The following is a 16,555-nucleotide window of genomic DNA, read 5'->3' as shown; positions in this document are numbered from 1 at the left end:
AGAGAAGAGAGAGAGAGAGAGAGAGAGAGAGAGAGAGAGAGAGAGAGAGAGAGAGAGAACAGAGCACAAATGAAAAATTTGAGTCCTAGGTGAACTGAATGATCATCCCCTAATTCAGTCTAAGAAATGACCCCCTGGAATGGAAACCACATCACTACGTAGTAAGAAATCAGATGAAGACTTTCCACAGCTCTGGGTAAAAGAAAAATCCTTTGGTGTTTAAAAAAATTTATTTATACATATATATTTTTAAATTCAAATATATTTTATTTTCACAATTACACGTAATAATAATTTCCAATATGTTTTTCAAAATTATAAGATCCAAATTGTCAACCTCTCTCTCTTCCCTTCCTCTACTTGAAGATGGTAAGCAATTTGATCTGGGCCATACATGTATTATCATGCAAAACACACTTCCATATTGCTCATTTTTGTAAGACCACATTCATACAAAACCAAAACCTTCAAATAAAATTGTAAATATACTGATGTGAAAGATAGTATGCCTTGATCTGCAACCATCGGATTCAACAGTTCTTTCTCTGGAGGTGGATAGCATTGTAGGGGAAGAATTCTTAACCAAAAAGAAGAAGTGGAGGTAATCATGGAAAACAAAGCAGATCATATCAATTAAGATGCTCTAGTGATAATATAAGCAATGCAAATAGGACAAGAAGGAAAAGTCGGGAAAAAACACCAAACATCCCTCATAAAGGTCTGATATCTAAGACATAATGGGAATTAAGACAAATATATAATGCCAAAAGTCATTTTCCAAAGAATAAGTGTTCAATATCAGTTTTTGAAAGACACAAGTTGTTAATAACTATATGAATGACTGATGCAAATCACTAAGGAAATGCAGATCAGAATTAACTTGACCTTTTACTTTATACCAAACAAAGGATAACAAAATATAGTAGTTGATGCTTATATAAGGATGGGCACACTAATGTATTTTTGGTGAATATGTGAATTAGTCTATATGTTCTCGAAAGAAAATTGGAATTGTGCTAAGAAAATGAATAAAAACCTAAGACCTCATTGCTAGGCATATGACCAAAGGATGCCAAGAATAGGAAAGAAGGAAGGAAACAATGTGCCAAGTATTGTGCCAAGCAGTAAAAAAAATATTATCTCATTTGATCTTCAAAACAACGCTGGGAGGTAAAAGCTATTATTGTCCCCACTTTACAGCTGAGGGAGCTGAGGCAGATAGAGGTTAAATGATTTGAGCAGGGTCATATAGCTAGTATCTGAGATTGGATTTGAACACTAGTCTTCCTATTTCTGCCTAGGAAGAAAGATTCAGTACTCACTAAAATATTTAAGCAACAAAGAACTGGAAACAAAGCAGTTGACAATCAACTGGGAATATCTCAATCTCAATGGGAATGGTCAATGGGAATTAACCATGAACGACAATGAAAATTACATTGTGGTCCATGAATGTGATGAAATATTGTACAATAAGACACAATAATTTTGAAAAATACAGTAACACATGGAAGACTTTGTGAACTAATGATTAATGATGTAAATAGAACCCAGAAAACAATAGAAACAAACACTTTAGCAATTCAAAATAGAAAAAAATGAAAATGCACCATATTTAATAACAATGAGCAACCTTAGACCTGAAGAACCTATATGAGAATATATTTCCTTCCGCCCTCCCCTTCTTTATCTTTTGTAGAGATTGGGGACCATGACTGTGAAACGCTGTATATACCAATGGGCAAAATTGAGGAGATGGTTATTGTTGCTGAACTGCTTTTTTCTTCTTTATTACAAAAATTGAGGAGAGGGATATATTGGCAAAACTCATTTTTTTAAAAAAAGGTATTTAATAGAAATATTTCTTAAAGATTATCTTGTACTATCATTCATTAAAAAAAAATAAAAACAGTAGTAAGGGCAGCTGAGTGGATTGAGAGCCAGACCTGGAGATGGAAGGTCTTGGGTTCAAAGATGGCCTCTGACACTTTCTAGCTGTGTGACCTTGGGTAAATTACTTGACCCCCACAGTCTTGCCCGTACCACTCTTCTGCCTTGGAACTAATACGCAGCACTGATTCTAAGATGGAAGCTAAGAGTTTAGGAAACAACGGTTGTAAGAATAGAGAAAGTGCTGGCTTTGGAATCAGTGACACACGTGGGTCTGAATACTGGCTCTGCCCTTTACTACAGTGTTACAGGTAATAGTCTGAGAATTTCCTGGAGCCTGAGAGCTAATCTGCTTGCTTAATGGTATAAAACCACTTGTCAGAGATGATAATTGAACCCTAATATTCCTGATAGCACTCTATCCACCTCAGCATATGGCCTCTTAAGGAATTTTCAACAAATCAAAGAATTCTATAAACCTCTTGATCTTGATTGTAAAATAGTAAAATACAAGACAAATTGATTTATCCATTTTAAGGCTGGGATACCTAGGCAACTGGAGCAACTAGGCTGTGCAGAGATAGAATGCTGGGCCTGGAGTCAAAAGGACTCATCATCTTGTAGTTAAATCCAGTCTCAGTCATTTACTAGCTATGTCATTCTGGGCAAGTCACTTAACCCTGCTTGCTTCTGTTTCTTCCTCCATAAAATGAACTGGAGAAGGAAATGGAAAACCTCTCCAGTATCTTTGCCAAGAAAACCCCAAATGGGATCACAAAGAGTTGAGCATGACTGAAAAATGACTGAAGGCATCGAGACAATCATTAAAAGAAGTTAAACATGGCTCCAAAATAGAAAAGACCAAATTTGGGAAAGAATCCCCAGTGATGAAGGTCTTAGTCTACTTTCCCACTCACTTATCTTCCTTGACAGGTTTAAATTTGTCAGGATCCTAGGCAGAGCCACAACCAGGCATTTTTGCCCACAGCAAGTGGCACAAAGTACTCACTCATTTCATTGGGGAATAGAGTGGATAATAGAGAAAAGATCCTCAGACATGAAAGAACAAGGTCAATTCTACCCTATGTAGGCTGGAGGTCAGGTGGGGAGAAAAGAGCCAAGAACATCCTATTTTAACTACTCTTACTATCTCAGTGATAAGCTTGGTTGTTTCTACTGTTGCTAAAGGACTACAAGAACTGTCAGCACCCTTGATTTGAGGCTTTCAGACAAATACTTGATTACTCTACCACTGCCGTGGCTCTGATCCTAGAAATAGCTTCTTGAACAACTGCCCCTTGAGTGGCAGGCAGTGAACCTAGAATGAACACTAGAGCAAGGACTTCCACAGAACTCTGCACTAGCCATATTGAGCAAAATTCTTTCGACTGGTTATTTTGGGTTTGAGGGAAGGGACAATACCTGAATTCTCAATCACCGTCTATGCATTCTTGTTCTTTTTGTGTAATTCTTATATTAGTTCAGGAGTTAAGAAATATCCTTGGGGGCAACTGGGTATCTCAGTGGTTGGAGAGTCAAGCCTAGAGACAGGAGGTCCTAGCTTCGAATATGGACTCAGACACTTCCCAGCTGTGTGACCCTGGGCAAGTCACTTAACCCCCATTGCCTAGCCCTTACCATTCTTCTGCCTTGGAACCAATACGTGGTATTGATTCTAAGGCAGAAGGTAAGGATTTAAAAAAGAAAAGAAAGAAATATCCTGAAATAAAAGCAGGTAATTTCTATTCTTGCTGCCACTATATTCACTTTCTAAGACTGACTTTAAAATAGAACCATTTCCAAATTTCCTAATGGTTAATTTCATAACAGGATATTAGTATCTTAAAACCACAGAAAGGTTTTAGAATGCCAATTAGAATTTTCTGAAGCAGCCAAAAACAAGTTGCATGCTTTTTTTTTTTAACATAGAGATTCCACTGTTTTGGCAGCAACTACACCAGGATTTATTTATAAGATAGCTGTGACAACAAACTTTGAAGCCAATAACTGCACAATGCAGAAACAGAATCTACACAGCTGGATTTCTACTACTGAAATGTTTATATGTTCCTAATATATATTATATAAGCTCTCTCCCCAAGAAGAAGAAAAAAAAGAAAGAAAAGGCTCTGAGTGTCTGGGAAAAATCACTTAATTCTCAGGGCCGACACGAGTAAGTTACCTGAGTAACTAATACTATATGTTGCAATGTAGGTGGTCAATCTACATTGGTAATGAGAATCTCCTCTCTTATGCCATGAAACCAAAGATCTGATTCCCTCCTTAATTAAATATAGTCACTGTCAAATGTTCAATTTAACTGCCCTAGGTGTTTAGAGAAGGGAGAGATTCATGTAGCCTGGAAGAATAAAAAGAAAATCATTCACTATTAACTGATGAAATTTAAGCTTGCCAAGGATGTATAAAAGATATGTAAGATTTAGGTCTTGGAGCTGCTTCTGCTCATTATCATCCCCTTAATATTTGGAAGGGCAACAAAGTGGTGCAGGGGATAGAGCACCAGTCCAGGAAGCAGGTAGATTGGAGTTCAGGCTTAGCCTCAGAGGCTTAGCTTTGTGACCCTGGGCAAGTTACTTTTTTTTTTTAAACCCTTGTACTTCGGTGTATTGTCTCATAGGTGGAAGAGTGGTAAGGGTGGGCAATGGGGGTCAAGTGACTTGCCCAGGGTCACACAGCTGGGAAGTGGCTGAGGCCGGGTTTGAACCTAGGACCTCCTGTCTCTAGGCCTGACTCTCACTCCACTGAGCTACCCAGCTGCCCCCGGCAAGTTACTTTTAACTCTGTGTGCCTCAAGTTTTCTACTTTGTAAAATGAGCTGGAGAAGAAAATGGCAAACCACACGAGTGTCTTTGCCAAACTGGGTTACAAAGAGTCAGACATGACAAAAAACAGTTGAACAATAACAACAAAAAGATTTAGGTAAGCAGAAAAAAGGACATTACAGGGGAAAAGATAGTAAGAGCAAAAGCAGGCAGATAGACGTGTAAGATGCTTGTGCTTTGAAATATTTCCTCTAAAACACTGGGCGTTAGAAAGACCTCATTTTAAAAAATGAAGCACAATTTTACAGTTACATAACTAAGGATTGATTCTCATTTTGAAATTTGTAAATATTTAAAACTGCATATTTTGAGAATAATGTCAAAAGTATAAAATCAAAAGGCTGGTAGACATAATGCTTCCTATTTCATATGATGTATGTAGCAATGGCAAAAAACAACCAATTTAAGCATTTTGCTGATTCCTTGTCAGTTATTAAATTCTGACACATTCATGATGATTTAAAAAAATCTTGGGAAAGATATACTTTATACACCAGAAAGGTCAATCTGTGTATTTTACCTTAAGTCTCAGAAATGAAAACTTGCAATCATATCTCTATAAAAGAACTATAATCTCATCAGACAATTGAGAATATCAAAACAGAGGAAGAATGCCCCTGCAATGCTAGAGTTAAGAACAGGTCCCTAGACCCCTTTTAGTATTCTAATTCTCAACAGAATATCAATGCAATTACTAAATTCAATTCCTAAAGACCACGTTTCTCAAATGCCCAGTATGTATGTTCTGGCCTCAGACATTTTCTAATTGTGTGACCCTAGGCAACTTACTTAACCTCATTTGTCTAGCCTTTGCTCTTTTGTCTTAGAGTTATTACTAAGATGGAAAGCAAGGGTTTTTTAAAAATAACAACAGCTCCATATCACCTCTTAGACTGAATATAAACTCCTCCATTTGGTATTTACATCTTTTCACAAACTGGCTTTTTTCACCCTTATTAAATGCTTTTTCTTCCTTCTGTGATCTAGTCAAACAAGGCATCTTTGCTGTTCCTCACATTGGCACTCCATCTTCTGTCTGCCTGGTTTTACACTGCTCATCTCCAATTCCCAGCATGTACTCCCTGCTCACTCTTGTCTCTTAGAATCTCTCCATTCCTTTAAAACTCTACTCAAGTGGAAGCTCTTATGTGGTTTTTCCTGAATTAGATGTTAGCACATTCCCTCTAAAATGACCAAGTATCTTATTTATATTTCTCTGGGTATGCATACACATAAATACATCTATGTACATATATGGGCACACATATATTTATGTGCATAAATATCTTCTCACCCCAAAGAATGAGTACTCTACGAGTACAAGCATTAATTTATTTTTATCTTTATATTATCATCTCCTCACCCAATTCCTAGCATTATTGTTCAAGTCATTTTTCACTTGTGTCCAACTCTCCATGACTTCCATTTAGGATTTTCTTGGCTCTGCCACTGGATACTGGAGTGGTTTGTCATTTACTTTTCTAGCTCATTTTACAGAAACTGAGGCAAAGGGGATGAAGTGACTTGCCCAGGATCAAATCTAATAAGCTAGTAAGATTCTGAGGCCAGATTGGAGCTCAGGAAAATGAGTCTTTCTGACTTCAGGCTCAACGCTGTAACCATTGTTCCACTTAGCTACGCCAGCACTTAGGAAGTCCTTAATAAGTGCTTTTTGATGAACTGGGTTCAATAAATATTTATTAACATCAATTATGTACAGAGCACTGTGGTAGTCACTAATAATATCAGAATACAAACATTACAGTATAAAAAATGGGACCTGCCGACAATAGGTCTGCAGAAAAGAGAAAAGCTTCTCATTAATAAAGATCGAATCCACTCACAGCATGTGTATCATTCAGATCAAGGAAAGAGCTGTCATCAGCACAAATCTTAATTTAAGTACGATGGTACGTGATACAATGAGGCAGTGTGTAAAATTATCTTGCAAGATACAGGAAGGATAGAGACTACCATTCAGCTTAATCAAGTATTATTACCATTATGTAAAATGCTATTATTTCATTTTGTCACACAGAAAAACAAATCTAGGAAAAGCATGATAGCAATACAGAATTCATATATTTCCTTAGGAGAGGTGGAGTGGGTGGCTTTACTGATTCTTGGCATGCTTTCATCTGCCTGTGATGATTGAAGGCATTTAATCCACCTTGTAAGCACCACTATATTGGCTAGCTTCTTGAGTTGCCTGATGTAGGTCAAGAGGATGCTGAAGTAGGATTTGTTTAAAGGATTCAGGACCTTTGAGATTACCAAGTTTTTAATCTTCTTTTACTTCCTTTCACCATCTCTCCCAAATTTAAATATCCATTACACATTTCTGAGTTCATAAGTTCTAAGTTTCTGAGTCTTGGGACAAAATTTTTGTGACAAATGACTACCTATTTCTGATTACTTGTGAACTATGCTACATACAATACATCTTTGTTTCATACTAAAGAGAAAGGATTTCTTTGAAAATTGTAGATGAGCAAACTGTAAGATTGGTAGAATTGTGCCACAAAGGATAAAAAAGAAGCAAAGTTGAAGCCACTTTGATACTTCCAATACTGCAGAAAAATTCAAAGATGGAAAAAGAATACTCTTATTGAACAGATAAAATAGATCTGACTCTAAGATATCATTTTATTAAAAAACAATTATTTTCAGCACAAGCCCTGAGCACAGACAGACCTTTGTTCTCAAGCCCTTTATTCTTGTGAATACTTTGGTAACAAAGCAACAGTGGGTAAATGAAGTACCACACTTTTTAAATCAGAGATTTTTTTTTACACTGTTTTCATAGACAGTTTCATGAAATCTCTCTAGAGACATTTTGAAAGAGAAGACATGTTCTATTCAAGTCTACTTAACATGCAATGAAACCACATCAAGGATTAGAGTTTGGAGGTCTGAAAAACAATGAAGTGTTCACAAGCTCAGAAAGTTTGGAAAACCACTGATTTAAATAAGTCATCAAAGACAGCTATTTACAAGAAGGAGTTGCCAAAACATTAACTCATCTATCCTTGTATCTCCCCAGCAGGATCTCATTTAAGTTAAATTCTGATTCAATTAAGGTAATTACTTTATTTAATATCACCAATGTAGGTCATTACTGTTTTTCCATTTTTATAAATTGGAAAATGACACAGATTAAAGCAGGAGGAGGATTAAAGATTTCTATGTACAAATTAAACAAATAAAAGATGCAACCCGTCCCCCCAACCCTGCATCCTTTCCCCAAGAGAGTCTAGATTTATTAAATACAATCAGAAAAAGTGGATAAAAGAAACCATAGTGATTAGTTGCAGCTTCAATATTGCTAAATATTTAAAATTAAAACCACTTGTATGAATACTTATGTCACATTCACATTTGATGGTTTATGAGAAAACTGTTTTTCAAACTGAGAACTTTCTGATTATACTAACTTTGCTTCTGGCATATTCTGTATATTCCAAATGACTTTTTGTTTTCTTTTTCTTTCTTTTCTTTTCAGTCACATAACTTCAAAAGGATATAAATTATGACTTTGTTAATAGTGTAGAATAGACTGTCCCCAGGCATGGGAAATCTAGAATAGAATAGAGAGTATAGACATAAACCTAAAGGACCTGAGTTGATTATTAAGAATGGTAATTAATAGCTTTGAAAATAAATGCTTGAAATTCTAGGAAAAATAAAATTAAACCTATGTGGAATATCTGTTAAATGGAATTTAGTTTCACTCATAGAGAAGAAAGTAGTAATTTAGAACAATATATGTAGCAAAAACAAAACATCAGTTTTGGCATAGCCAGACTCTATAGATCTCAAGCCAACTGAGTCATTATAATCAATGAGTTCAGCTATCCTCCTATGCCTTTTCATGAGCTGGCTCAGTCCTTACTCAGTATAGATTTTAGAAATAACTGTCCCAGCAAAGAAGATGAAGAAAACTAGAAACTAATATTCCTAATTAATATTTATTTTTTGAAAACTGAATAAAATGGCAGAGGATATTAGTAACATATGAAAAGATTATATACTATATAGTAAGATGTATTCATTCCAAGCATTCAGCATTTATTCAATATATATGAACATAATAAAATGAATTAAAAATCAAAATTCAAATGAAAAATCACAGAATGTATTTGACAAAATATAAGATTCATTTGTTAATAATGTTCATAAAGAGTAGATACAGTAAATAATATGTCAAAAGCCAAGCACTAGTATTACCTGAAATGGATTTAAAAACTATATGTCTTTCCAAGAAGATATGGAGTTAGTCAAGGGTATCCATTATTGCCACTATTATTTGATCTAGCATTATACTAAAACTAAACCAGTGCTAGAAAGACTAGCAATAGTAATAAGAAAAGAAAAAGAAATGGAGGGATAATCATTTGCAAATGACATGATAATATGCTTAGAGAATCCTAAACATCCAACTAAAATTAATTGAAACAATATCTTCACCAAAGTAGAAGGATAAACAACAAATCCACAAAGTTATATACTTCAGTGCATATTAACAGAAAAACTCCTGGAAGAGAGATAGAAAAATAGATTTCATTCAAAATAAATACAAAATTCTGTAAAAATATTTGGTAGTCCACTTACGAAGACACAAACAAAAACTATGATTATAAGTACAAAATATTCTTTCTGGAAATAAATATATACTTGAGAGATAATAATTAATCAATAATATACTTTAAATTAATTTAAGTATTTAAAGTTATGCCAAATTACCAAGTTACTACTTTATAAAAATGAGAAAAAAATCATGACAAAATTCATGTGGAGAAACAAAAGTTAAAGAATCTAAAAGGATTGCCCTGTGATATTTGTGATTTCTTATTCCTCCAGGTTAATTCTTTTACTATTTATTCTAACTTTATAAAGTAATCTTTTGGTATTTTAAATTTTATGACAGAGAATAAATTAACTTTAAAAGGATTATCTTTATTATGTAGACTTGGCCTATTCATTAAGCAATTATGAGGAGAAGCATGAATAATCAATATACCTCTGATACCAGATCTGAAACTATACCACCATGCATTAATCATCAAAACTATTTAACCCTAGTTTCAAAATAGAAAAGTGTTGTGATAGTTGAGGTATGTTATTACTTTTGCCATGGTTATAGCAAACCATTTATAATTATCATAGAATTCAACCAAACCCAGTAAATAATTTGGAATAATAATAAGCCAAAGTCTGTATGCACTAGCCCATGTCATGTAAAACATTATAGAACTGCTAAGGAAGATGAAAATCATCCTCCCAATTTCCATTTTGATGTTCTATTAGAAGATGGTTCAAACTAAGCTGGCTTTGCCAAAAACTGTTATGATAGTTGAGGGACTTGATAGTGTAATGGGAAATTGTAGGATAGATATAAGGTATAAGATGAATATAAGACTTAAGAGAATACATGACAGCTTGAAGGAATCTTGGACTTCATGGACATTCTATAATGGAATGAAGCCAGGATTTTGAAAGAGAGTGTGGTTTGGCCAAGCTGAAGGAAGGAGGTTTTGGCTGTGTGGTACAGCTTTGCCAAATATCCAAGGAGCTGACAGTGTGGGATATCACTGAGAAGAAGATACTTCAATCAAGTTCTTGGCCTAGATAGAGGGAAGGTCTTGATTATCTGCTGGTGGACAGCAGATTTATCTACTTTGCTCCCTAGAGCATTTGTGGATTTACTGGCTGTGTATAGGACTTGTTCCTGGTTCCTGTGACATCTGTGATCATCTTAGAGCACTGTGGATCAGTGTAGTAAGAAGCCCACCTCTCCAGCTCTATCTTTTTCTAGTTAGAGGTTTAGCTTAGTTTAGATCTTAGTTTAATTAAATTATTTGGGTTATTCCATAGTGTAGTAAACCATTCTTTTCCACTTCCCTTATACAATATCAATAAACCCAGTTTGTTTGTACTTCTGTCTCCTCTAAACCATTAAGAACCCACATCTTGAAGTTATCCACTTCACTGGCTTTCCCTGGTTGATAGATTGTCAGTTAGCAGACCAGCTGTCATTCCCAAACCTCACATCCCCATTTGGTTTCCCTGTGTTTACCTGTCGGTCCTTCCCTTGTGAGGTGTGGGAGTGTCCCCAGTTTGTCTGGCATCTAGTTGTTCCCCTATTCCTAGTATTTTCTTTTTCAATAGAAATGATGTAATTTGTTAGGAAGAGTAAAGCAAAAAGCCCTAGATGATAGAGGAGCTTTAAACCTTCCTTTGGTATAAACAGGAAGTCAGACAATACAACTAAAGTTCTTGTAGAATCCCCTCAACCAATCACAATATGGTTCTTCAGGAAGACTAGCCTTCTGGTATCAATTGATGTTTAACTGACATTAACTAAATCAATATTATTAGAATATCAATGATGATCAATAATGCATCTGACTATTAATATTGATGATGGAACGTAATCTCAGCCTCAGAGAGTAAAGCTGGATCTCACTCTATCCCTTCAAATTCCCTAAACTCCTTTGAAGCTGCCTTGTTGCCTTGCCAACCAACAAAGGTCAATAACTGGTTTGAGTTTTATAAACAAAGATTTTACTTGAGGAAATCAAACAAGGGAAACTGAGAGAAGGGAAGAGGGTTTTAGGAATCCCTACATGAAATCTAATCTTAGCTCAAAGTATATAATCCAACAGCTTCAGAATATTGATAGCTGAGCTGAGCCAGAAAGGCCCACCTGTCCAGTCAGGCCCACTGGTTGATTTGGCCTGCTTTGGTGGACACTGTTTGCCTATAGATAGATTAGATTGCAGCTTGATTGAAGATAAATAGATGGATCAATCTTCTGTAGCAATTTGTTGAATAGTTTTAATTGACCCTAAAGCTCAGTAGTAATCCTGTAACTTTCAGGTATGCTAGTTGATACTTGGCTAGACCAATAAATTGTGGAGAGAAAGATTTGACCGCAACCACCCTGGATCCATGACTCCACAATGAGTCCTTGGGTTTAGTTTCTCTCTCCCTTACTTAGGGCACATTCCAAATGACAAATGGTCTCATGCACTAGCATGGCATCAGGAATCTCCCAGGATTCCAAGTGTCCAACTGGAAACCCTGCCCAAAGACATGGCTTCTTGCAAATCCTTGCAAAATTTAACTTACAAAAGTTGATTAAAAGAATAGATTAGGTACTCAAAATACAAAAGTAAATAATATATTGTATGTTGTTTAGTGAACCCAATTAAATTCATTATTAAACAAAATCTTCTGGGAAAACTGGCTATTAATCTCACAAAATAGACTTAGAACAACCTTTGTGTCATAATAAATTCTAAATGCATATATGAATGAATATAAAGAGTAATATTACAAAAAAAATAGAGCAGCTGGGAAGAAGATGCCTTTCACATCTATGGAAAAATTAAGAGTTCTTGATTAAAAAAGAGATACAGAGGATCATGAGAGATAAAACAGATTACTATATAAAAAGTTGGGGAAAAATAAAATGAAGGAAAAATTAAAATAAAATAATAAATATATAAGTTCATAAAAGAAGAAATGTAAACTATCAACAACCCTATGAAAAAGTTTAAAATTTCTAATAAGAAGAAAAACAAATGAAAACAACTATAAAGTTCCATTTTATATCCTTAACTTTGGCATAGATAAAGAAAGAAGACAGGTACACTAACGTACTATTGATAAAGGTATGAATTGGTCCCTTCATTATGGAAAGCAACCTGTAACTATACTCTAAACATTAAGGAACTCTAGACACAAGCTCTAAAGAGATCAAAGCATAAGAAAAAAGAGTCTTCTACACAAACATATTCATAGCAGCTCTTTTGATTTTGCCAAGGATGAGAAACCAAGGGATTGGGGAGTTCATGGACAAATTATGATGGATTAATAAAATAGAATATTATTGCATCCTAAGAAAGAATGAAAAATGGATTCAGAGAAACTTGTGGAATCTTATTAATTAATGCAGAATGGAATTAATAGATCCAGAAAAATTACTAAAGAAACAAAACTTTGAAAGGCTTAAGTGATATGATCAATGCAATAACCACATATGATTCTAGGGGACAAAATGATGAATCTATTTTCCATCTCTTAACAGAAAAGTGAAGTAGTAGAGGCACAGAGTGAGATATATATTTGAGACATGACTAACATGTAGATTTCTTTTGTTTACCTAGGTTTATTTGTTAAAAGGGGAGGTTTTTTGGAATGGGAGTGAGGGGTAGATAGAGAAATGTTTTATAGAGAGAGAACATGAGCAATGATACAGAAAAAAGAAATGAACATTAATGAAACATTTAAAATTCACAGAAGAGAACAAGGATATTCAAATGACAGACAACTATAACACATTGAATTTGTCATATTCTTTGAAAAACACATCTCTTGAAATATTACTTATATATTTATACTTGAAGATTTAAATTGGAATCTGGAAACTGATGGTAGCCTACAATGTCATGTTACAATGTTAGAAAATTTTTCAGTCTGAAACATTCTAAACCTCATGTGTTATATTCATAATCTGGGAAGTGATGGATGCCACCTTGAATGACAGGGATGGCAGTTGGAAGACTTGGAATGTTCCCAGGTGCTGTGAGCCAGAGGCAAACATCAGTTGGCCCCACAGTATAAATACCCCTTGCAGCCACTTTGAGGAAGTCTCTCTGGAGGTCTCTGGACAGGAGTCTCTGGACTGGGAAATCTCGGAGTGGGTGGTGAAGGGTGGAAGGGAGGTCTATAAAGAAGAGGGTTGGAATATCTCTGAAGCTATTTCCTGATAGACTATGAGAGCTAGTGCATCACCAACACTGATAGTGAGAAAGCTGAGAGACTAAAATCATCAATACATCTGCATCAATAGTTTCTCTATTCTCTGGCTTGGCTGTGGCCAGGCCTGGCCAGGAAGTGGGAGTGAGCAAATCTCTAGTTTTCACTTGATCAATAGCCTGATTGTCCTGATTGTCAACTAGTTTATAGATAATAAATCAATAGGGTCTCCAATCCCCAATCCTTGTCCTTGTCATCCTTTCTCTGAGTATAGATAGTGTTCAACAAGTACCTTCCTGAGTGGTTTATATCATAGTCCTTGGGAAAGGAGTCAAAGGTAGTCAGATTCCAAACGTTATCCAAAGCAAATCAATAGCCCAAAACTAATCTATCCAACCCCAGGTTGGACCTGGAAAGGTTACCCATCTATTTAACCTCTCCAGGGTCTTCCCTGGGCAACTGTTAGAAAGGGCAAAATTACAGCAGCTGTCAAGGGTGATCGGAGTTGGTGTTCCTCCATCATCTGCAGCTGAGGAGAATACAGATAGATACATCAACATCATTGTACATCTGTACATCTCTCCTTTGGACCCTTTTTGTTTATAACACATGTAAGTCTGACATAGTTCAGAAGTTTCTACATTTTGACAATAATAATTAACACTTATAGGATTAAGGTGCAAAAAAATTATATGCATGACAAAGGATGCATCCTAGAACATGTACATGCAAATTATGAATTTTTCCTCCATATTGTTCAAGTTTTAAGTGATAATCTTACGAAAACAAAACCCTAAAACATACACCCAAATAAACAAGTGAGAAATCATATGCTTTCATCTGCATTCCTACTCTAACAGTTCTTTCTCTGGAGGTGGATAGCATTCTTCTTCATAAGTCCCTTAGAATTGTTCTGGATCATTGTATTGCTGATAGTAATTAAGTCTATCACAGTTCATCATTCTACACTATTGTTGTTACTATGTACAATGTTTTCCTGGTTCTGCTGATTTAACTCTGTATCAGTTCATGCAGGTCTTTCCAGCTCTTTCTGAAATCATCCTGTTCATCATTCTTTACAGCACAATACTATTCCATCACCATCATATATTACACAAATTATGAACTTTTAAGAAACTGACATGATACTATCATTGAAGAAAATTCTGAAGAAGATGGAGTTCTGAGAAAATAATTTCTCTTGTAGAGAAGTTGGAAATCTGGGCTAAAATTTCAGCCCTGATACTAGCTATATAACCATAAGAAAAAAGCACTTCATCCTCATCTGAGCCTTAGGTTTCTCATACTATTTATGCTTACATGGAGAATTGTGAAGAAATCACTTTGTTAACACTTAAGGCCATAGAAATGCAAGTTGTCACTATTTTTTTCTAGATTATATACCCCTCCTCTTTCACTGGGTTAGTTAATTCCTGACTGTTCCTGACCAAATGAAAAGCAACTCAACAAAATATATTAAGGTTCCATTACATCAAAGTATGCTAGGTCTTGGGTATCTTGTCTAGTTGTTTCAGTTGTGTCCAATTCTTCATGACTCTATTTGGGGTTTTCTTGGCAGAGATACTAGAGTGGTTTGCCATTTCCTTCTCCAGCTCATTTTACAAATGAGAAAATGTAGGAAAACAAGATTAAGAGACTTGCCTAGTGCCACAAATCTAGTAAATGTTTGAGGTCACATTTGAACTCAGGAAAAGGAATTTTTCCTTACTTCAAGACCAGTATTCAAGGTCTCAGGTATTAAAAAGAAAAGACATATCCCCTGCTCTCAAGGAACCTGTAATCTAGTAGGAAGATAAGCCACATAACTCTCCTTCATACAGTGTGCATTTGAGACAAATTGACATATTTGCTGTTCCTTTTATATGATATTCCATCACCTGTCTCCATGCTTGACTATCCCCAATGTTTCCTCCTCATTTCTTCCTCATAGCCTCCCAAACTTCCTTTGAAGTTAAGCTTAAGTGGCATTTCCTACAGGAAATTTATTTTGATTCTGTTCAGATGCTATTGTTCTCCTCTGGAAATGATCTATTTTGTATTGAATTTTATGTTTACCTGTCATTTCTCTGCCTAAGAGATTATTAGCTCCTTGAACATATCAAGGTTTTTGTTAAGGTTATTGTGGTCTATGACTCTTCAGCACCTGGTAAAATATTTGAAACATTGGAAGTGCTTAATAAATCCCTGATAAATGAGGTATATTCACAAATATGAAAAGAAAAGAAAGATTTAAGGAGCAAGGAACCATTTCTAGATGGAGTGTTCTGCCATGGTGGACAATGTGGTGGTTACTGAACCTGACTTTGAAGGAAAAGAATGCCAAATAGGTCATGGATTATGGTAGATCATGGATGAATAAGAGAAAAACAATGAGTAATTAAGCAATAAACTACTAACTGGTTTCTCCCTTTGGTTATATAATATGATGGATTGAGTTAAAAGAGATTCTAGAAGTCATCTAATTTAATATCATCACTTATAGATGAAGAAAACTTAGACCCCAGTGGTTCATTGACTTAAAGTCAAGTTAGTATCAGACTAAGGATTTATACTTAAAATGTCATGTTTAGATAAAACAGTCTTTACCTTCATGAGGTAAGGGACAGCTAAGAGGAATGGTGGATGAAGTGCTGGATTAGAAATCAGGGATTCATCTTGTTATATTGATTTCTGGGACAAGATGGACACCAACTTTGAGTGACAAGACCGGCAGTTGAACACCTAGGAATATACCCAGATGCCGTGAGCCAGGGCAAAAAATCAGTTGGAGCCAACCCTATAAATATCCACCAGACCCAGCACATGTGGCTCAGTCTGGAACAGAACTTGGGAGGTGGGAGGTCTAGAGGGAGGGTAAGCCTGTACCTGCAAACCAACTTGTCTTACTGAGAGCTAGAGAGCAATCACCATCATTGACAATAGAGCTGAGAGAGAACAGTGACACTGTCATCAAAGATCATCAATAGCTTTCCCTAATCTTTGGCTTGGCTCTGGCCAAGTCAGGCCAGGGTTAGTCTGAGGGTGAAGAACCTCCAGCC

General features: G+C 35.6%; 1 protein-coding gene across 1 annotated transcript in view; it reads right to left on the bottom strand.

Annotated features, from left to right (window-relative positions):
• The window catches only part of SLC22A3 (solute carrier family 22 member 3), a 122,460-nt gene that overhangs the window by 61,046 nt on the left and 44,859 nt on the right, over window positions 1–16,555 (bottom strand). The window lies entirely within an intron of this gene.

This window comes from Gracilinanus agilis, chromosome 4 (genome assembly GCF_016433145.1).
Source record: "Gracilinanus agilis isolate LMUSP501 chromosome 4, AgileGrace, whole genome shotgun sequence".
In the NCBI taxonomy this organism is placed as follows: domain Eukaryota; kingdom Metazoa; phylum Chordata; class Mammalia; order Didelphimorphia; family Didelphidae; genus Gracilinanus; species Gracilinanus agilis.
The sequence above is the reverse complement of the archived record's forward strand: the minus strand, read 5'-3'. Positions and strand labels throughout refer to the sequence as shown.